Source organism: Mya arenaria, chromosome 3 (assembly GCF_026914265.1).
Source record: "Mya arenaria isolate MELC-2E11 chromosome 3, ASM2691426v1".
Taxonomy (NCBI): domain Eukaryota; kingdom Metazoa; phylum Mollusca; class Bivalvia; order Myida; family Myidae; genus Mya; species Mya arenaria.
Window position 1 is genome coordinate 59,290,612 of NC_069124.1, and position 7,947 is coordinate 59,298,558.

Below are 7,947 nucleotides of genomic sequence, written 5' to 3' on the forward strand. Positions count from 1 at the left end.
CCTCTAATTGTCGAAACTTTCACCTGTCACTGTGCGGTTTTCACTCTTGTTCATTACATAAAATAACCGGTTATAACCAGTTTCAAAATAAAAGGTTCATTGGAAAATAAACGTCAAAATTTCGCATAGGTCTATATAAGGACGTTACATAGGGAATGTAAATATTTACATGATATTTATGTCACTGCTTTATGTCACTCCCAGAAGCCAATTTATGTGATAGACAATGTTTATAGCTCTGACATCGCTTATAATTGAATAATCCCTTTTTCTGCTTTTCATAATTAATTTTTGTTTACAACATATATTTCTAGAGTAATTAGAGCTAAATTATTGAATTTTGAAGATTGATGCTATTTTTAGACTCATGCACAATGATGAGTAAGAAGATCTAAGAGAATGGAAAACACCAATGTTGAATGGCTTTGAAAACAATGTTGAAAATGTAGTATTTGCTCATCATGAGCAATATTCCATTTACCACATTGTTTTCATTTGTCATCTGCTTCAAGTGTCAAAAGGTGTATCTATGGAGTAAAGGTTTAAGTCACATAGTACTAGCATAAGCAGACTTGGCTGTATAAATGGGCTTTAAATCAAATGAGCCCTGCTGTACCAAAACCAACCTTTGGACATTGCAATCAGTATAGACCAGATCACTAACAGCATTAAAAACTGTTGTCTGATCAAGGTCTACACTGCTTGCCAGTCATCAGCACATACTCTGTGTTGTATATTGTAATGACAAATAGTAGACCCTGATCAAATATCACATTTTAATGAGGCAGCTGATCTGGGTCTCAACTCTTTGCAAAGTCCTAAGGTTAATTTTTGTACAACTATTTCACATATTCCCTTGAAACTTCAAAATGACAAGGAGAAGTGCGGTGTGTAAGAACCATAACTCTGCATGCATAATTGTTTGAGTTATTCCCTTTTTTAGCTCACCTGAGTTTACTCAGGTGAGATATTGTGATCGGTCTCCGTACGTCCACACTTCAGGGTCTACAGTGTTAAGCATGTCTAAAATGTACAGCAGCGCTCAAATATTTAACTTTAGGAAATATAAAATGAGCTTGTAAGTTGAGTTTTTTAAGTGGATCCTGTCAGACTTGAACAAGTGATAATTATGGTAAAATTTGCTTGCTATGATTGCTCAGTACACACATTTAAACATTTCCAGCCATGTAGCATATGCGTCTGGTAATTGTGTAAAGACGTGTGTTTGTGTGGTTTTGTATAGATACCCTTGCGAGGACTTAAAGGTCCTCACGTTGACGATGTGGATTAAGGTCATTGTCAAGTAAATGAAACAGAAGCCATCGTAATGTTTGACCATTGAGTTCTTGAAAAACAATCAGGTTTATGCAGTATTAGGTTATTTAAGGTTGAGGGAGCCTTTAGGAAAGAGCTAGATAAAGGGTTTGACCGGATATTACCCATTGTATTTTGCCAACGACCCTAGTGTTGTGTATATGTCGTTTCCCTTTTCACTGCAATGGACACATGAGTGGACATTTGCCTTTGGTAAAACCATTGTCCGAGTGTCAAAACAGCTTGGATCCACATGAGACGCCGAGTAACTCGGCGTCTCATTCGGATCCAAGCTGTTTGCATATGTTACGACACTCGGAGTAGGGCAGCGAAGGGGTTAATAAGTGAAACAAATGAGAACCAACCTTTGAACGTTGCAAAGTGTATTATTTAAGTCGACCGCCACATTACACTGTTTGTCGTGACAGTTTACGAGACAGTGTAGGTGCTGATGACTGGCAAACAGTATAGACACGGATCAGATGCAGCATCTGATCTGGGTCTACGGTGTTTCGCATGTCTAACATGTACGACAGCGCTCAAATATTTAACTTTGGGAAATATGAAATGAACTTGTAAGTTAGTTGAGATTTTAGAGGGGATCCTGTCAGACTTGACCAAGTGATAGTTTTGGTAAAATTTGCTTTGCTCTGATTGGTCAAAACACACTGCACGCATTTAAACATTTCCAGCCATGATGTAGCATATGCGTCTGGTAATTGTGTAAAGACGTGTGTTTGTGTGGTTTTGTATAGATACCCTTGCGAGGACTTGAAGGTCCTCACGTTGACGATGTGGTTAATAAATGACACAGAAGTCTTCGTAATGTATGACTATTGATTTCTTGAAAAACAATCAGGTTTATGCAGTATTAGGTTTACTTATGGTTGAGGGAGCCATTAGGAAAGAGCTATATATTAAAAGGGATTGACCAGATACTACCCCATTGTGTGTTTTTGCCAACGACCCTAGTGTTGTGTATGTGTCGTTTTATTGGCTGGCGATGAGAGTATAGAGTGAAAATGCTACTGCTGCTTAGATTCTTTTATTATAACACTGATTTCTTCTTGAATTTGCGCTTTGTACTTTCTTGCCATCGTTTACAGACCTACTTTAAGTCTAAATTTGTCGTTGAATAGTCGAGCGTGATGTATTCTGAAAGCTTTTTTTGTCTTTTGATATATCGGTGAATTTACATTCATGAACACATTACTGTACCTGCTTCGGAGTGGCTGTGTGTTTTGCATGTGGTGTTTTCTGCATGAGTTAGAGATCAGTGAGCTAAAGAACAAAGTCCTTGCAATGATAGAATGACGGCTACGAATGTACGGGTTATTTGTTGTCGTATGCTCGCCGTCTGTTGTCGGCGTCTATATTTACTGCTATTTTCTATCTATGGGGTATACTTTGTGCTTCCAGAATATCATTTTTACCTGATTTTTATATAAAGCGTGCACGCCAGTACTATCTCAGGAACCGCAAAGTAGTGAAATGAAATTTGATACATTTGTATACGTTCTGGGAATTTTATTTTTATTTCAAACACTTGTTAACCCCTTCACTGCTAGGCAGATTGTGCACATGCGGAATAATTTTTCTACTTCCGCTTTAGAATTAACACACTCCCTCGACATTTGGTTAAACCATTGGCCGAGTGTCAAACAGCTTGGGTTCAAATAAGACGCCGAGTTACTCGGTGTCTTATTCGGAATTAAGCTGTTTGCATATGTTACTACACTCGGGGTAGAGCAGTGAAGGGGTTAATAACTGAAACAAATGAGCGCAAATGTTCGAAAACCAACCTTTAAACGTTGCAAACTGTATATTTATGTCTCTTTAATATCTCAGGAACCGCAAAGTAGTGAAATGAAACTTGATACACTTGTAAATTGTAACAAAAGGAAGAACAGTGATTTTGAATTTTTTGAATTATATGTATCTCCTTTAGAAAAATAAATAAAATTAAGACAAGCTTTTGTTGGTCGCGAGCTAAGCTGCTCTTATGAGATATGAGATAACTTCGACTTGTTCGATATCGGCGGTACCTAAAGCAAGCTAGTTTTCAAAGCACTTTCCATATACATGTACATGTATTCTGTAATTTCCAAATGTGCGTATTTTGATTAATTGCACTCAATATGAGGACTTATCACCGCATGACCCTCGTGAAATTAGTCCCGTCCTCACAAAATATGGAGTTATAGATTGTGTAACTTAAGTCCTTATATTGATAGAAGGATTGAACGTCCTCGGAAAGATGTCCTCTTTTTGTATGAATATACGGTGGAGTCCTCGAAGTTTGTTACAGAAAAACGGTTTAGTGCATTGAAGAAATTCTCATGTCGTTATAATCAGCTAGTAAAAAATACCTTTATGTCGTAGTTTCGGTTCGCTAGCACTTAGAATAAATTGGTCCTCACTTCGGGGTCGAATGTCAAGGTCCTCGCTACGGGTGCAATACAAGTATGTGTGTGTGTGTGTGTGTGTGTGTCTCTCTCTCTCTCTCTCTCTCTCTCTCTCTCTCTCTCTCTCTCTCATTGATATTTAATGTCACAGTGTAATTCGCTTATGTTGAACTTTAAATCCGTAGCGTTCCATAATATTTCACTTTACATGCTATACGTTTTTGTAACTGATCTCAAACTGGGGATATTATGTTAAAGCACAACTTTTCTTTCAGGAAAATGTTAGTGGACCCTGGTCATAAACGACTATCCGACAGGCCTAACAAAAAAGGACATCATTTTAATTGAAGACGACTGCTGTTGTGGTCAGACGAAAGCCAAAAAGGGTGAAATAAAAAAAACGTCCCAAGAAATTCCCCAGAAAGAGCATTTAAGCATTCGACTTATATGATTTTAAAAACAATTATAGTTGCAGAATGAATGTAAACACGAACTGTTTGATCTATGTTTCCAAGTATACTTTTGCATGCCTTGTAAGCCTCATTATCACTCCTGTATCTTTTGAATGTTTAATAGACTTAGATTTTGGGACACCAGAATCATATCGTTCCACATTTGCATTTTGTTCTGCGTCTAAAAATATATATTTTCATACCCGGAAATCACACGCCGAATAATCCAAGTACATAGAAATATACTGCCTGTCAATCAAATATATCGACTACAACGGCTATTTTGGATGACCTTCGTTTTAAATGTAAACACATACGCACTGGACTCCTTATAAAATGCTTTACTAACATGCTTGATATAAAATCAAATTTGTTGGCATTTCATTTTTTTATTAAAAGAATAAATCATGTAGTAACGGGTACAGAATACCTATAAATGTATGAAATGAAAATTACAGAGACAAACCGAGTAGTTAAAAAACAACAAAAATACGTATTCAGATTTTGTGAAAAGGCACCATTTCTATGAAAACGTTATATAACTTTGCTGAGAGCGCGAACTAAGAGCTTTTCGACAAGAGATAATGCATCTATTGGATATTAAACCAACACATAAGATTTCCGCTGTATAATTTAGGATGAACGATTGTTAACGGTTTAAACTATAAAAATTATCTGTCTACAGGCCAATGAAATTGATATATTTTAAAAGGTTGAGTTTGACAGATCTTAGGCGTTTAACGTTTGTTTGATCCATTTTATATGTGCAACTATACGAGCAATGCGCCTGCCATCTAAACATTTAACTGAAGAAAATTTAAGACAAATGCCAAACCGATAACAACTTATAATACATACACTTACTCATTTTTTGCTGTATTTAAACGGTGATTTGTTTTATAATCGGTGCGTGAAATTTTGATATTCAGTAATATGAACTAAGGCGCTGCCTCTACGGGCTTGAAGTATTATTGCTGGAATCGTAGTTCTTTTTATGAAACACATGTTGTACAATACATCGCGGCCGGCATTTTTGGCCTCTCGGGCCATCAAGAACAACTAGCTGTTTTATATAAACAAGTCGCAAACTTTTCAGTACATGTTCTTTCAAGTTAAGCACAGAGCCTTAATTTATGAATATTCATATGGCAAGGACGAAGAGGCTTTTTGAATGTGCTTTTCAGCTTTATAATTATTTTTATATCGGGTCTACAGTCCAGTACAGTCCATACTTTCAGTGTGTGTATACCACGTGATAAATTGCGTCATAAATGCTACGTCGGAAGGCAATATTTAAGATAACTTTGCTATTTCTTCACCATTGTAAATGAAACATAGCGCAGTCCACGCCGATTACGGAGCCTACCTTCGTTCTTTAACCGAATTTTGATTGCGAGTTTAGTTTCTTAAAACACTTCGGCAAACCTTTCAGCCGTCTGACGGAGCACTGTCAAAACATTATTTTTTACCTCAACAAATTTGGAAACATAGACTGCCCTTTGTTTCATTTTAAATGGTGTTGTAAATGAAAAGTTATCTTTGATTTAAGTCTTCATTTTAAGCAATTTTGCCTTCCGACGAAGCATATATATAACGTTATTTATAACGTGGTTTATACTAGTGATGGGCCGATGATCGCCGATAATCAATTATATCGGCAGACATTCGTAATTTGGCGATCGGCGACCACATCGTTCCATAATCGAATAATCGAAAAAAAAAGTTTGCTTGAATCTAGTAAATTTCCAACTTTATATAGCGCAGTAACTTAGAGCTAAGGGAAGTAACCGATATTTTGAGTTTTAACAGTTCTTTCATTTCTTTGCGTTTAAATAGCTTTATGATGGCGGACGGCCATCGATCTAAAAATATTTGATTACCCTGGATATCGGTCGTCCAGGTGCTGGACAAGTGCAAATTATTCCAGCGAAATGGTTAGGGTCATTCAAGCCCAGATTCTTATGAAACTAGGCTTGATCGACCCCAGATGTGCTCACATACAATTCATAAATGTATTGAAATGAACGTCAAGACCAATGTAAAACTGTTCGCCTTATTCCAGAAGACCAGAATGCTTTGTGTCAAAGGTGACTTCCGGTTTATTTCCGCATTCAATTTCCTAGTTATCGATACGAGTGAAAGGAAGAGCATAATTGGCAAAATAGATTGATAGGTGAGTAAAACTATGAATTTCTACCGTTTTTGGTAAATGTCAATGAAGTTTTCGACGTTTATACCCAACTTCAGTACACATTTAAGTGGGTGGGGTAAAATAACAAAAGACTCATAGTAGTTCTCAAAGACTTCAATTACTTCTACTTCTACCGATTAGTGACCACCGTCATTATGTGGTCACTAACCGGTAGAAGTAGAATTAGAAGTAGAGAATACATATTGATTGTTATGAAATATGCATTAAATTGTGGTTTGTTGATTTTGCTATTAATTTAAATTAATAATATTTTGCAAAAAGTGTGAAATTGTTAAAATATGCAACTTTAAAGCAGTCAAGTAAATGAAGGTTAAAGCATAATTAATGTGATTAAGAAGGGCATTTAAATACTGACTGCTGTGCTGTATATAAACAAATATCCAGGTCATAGAATAGCAGCTTATAAATAATGTACTAGTAAATTGTAACTATTTAAATATCTGACTGATATTAAAGCTGCATTCTCACAGATTAAACATTTTGACAACTGTTTTATTTATTGTCTTCGAACGAGCCAATTTATGCAAATCTGCAAGAAAACCAGTAATATAAGACCGCTGACAAAACATCGGATCACAGATTGTCATATTTAAAAAAAAAAAAATTTTAATGCATTTTTCTTAAACCGTTAGTAACTTTTTTTTATTTTTTATATTAGCCATAAAATTATAATTTTCAAATGGAGATATGAAAGTCGGTGGTCTGATTTTTTTGTCAGCAGGCTTATATCACTGGTTTTCAGATATTTACGCAGAAATTGCCTCATTCCAAGACAACAAATAAAAAAAGTTGTCAAAACGGTAAAATATGTAAGAGTGCAGCTTTAACAGCCTCTTTAGATTGTTTTTTTTATTATTTTCCTGGCTAACTTGGATGATGATAACACTATTTTATTTAATTTCAGAGATGTCCATTCCGGATGTTTCAGTCAGCCAAGTTGATGCTCAACAGGAGTAGGCAGTTGATACCATTAATCTGATAGCACCTGCTATATCAGTGGTTTTACAAGATATTTTTGTTCAAAACACAAGAGACTGGATTCGGTTCAAGAACAGAGATGAAGTAAATGAAGTGTGTCAATATGAATGAAAACTTTCCTTGACTGCAAGGACTAAAGAAATGCACACAAGTGACATATATTTAAATGTTTGATACAAAAAGTAAACGTTTAGAACTTAAAATTATGACACAGGTTATGAAACAACACTTCCTAATAGCCGATAACAGTCGAACAAGAGATTTTTCAAAAAGAAGAAAGATGGATTTTTTAACCATTGGCAAATGAACCTTTAAAGGAATTATTGCATACCAAGGACAATTTATTGTTTTTGAATTGTATAATGTTTAATGTTATTATTAAATATGTTTATTAATATAATTGTCTATGATCTTCTTATTACAATGACTGTTTAACTCCCATAGTTAATATTAAAAAGACATAAAATCGATTTGTGGGCAATAACTAGCCACCCGGTTAACTTAGTTTGTAGGAGCGCCGTGCTAGTATACCGGCAGCCCTTGGTTCGAGATTTTTCCTATCATGTTACTTTAGTATTTTTATAGT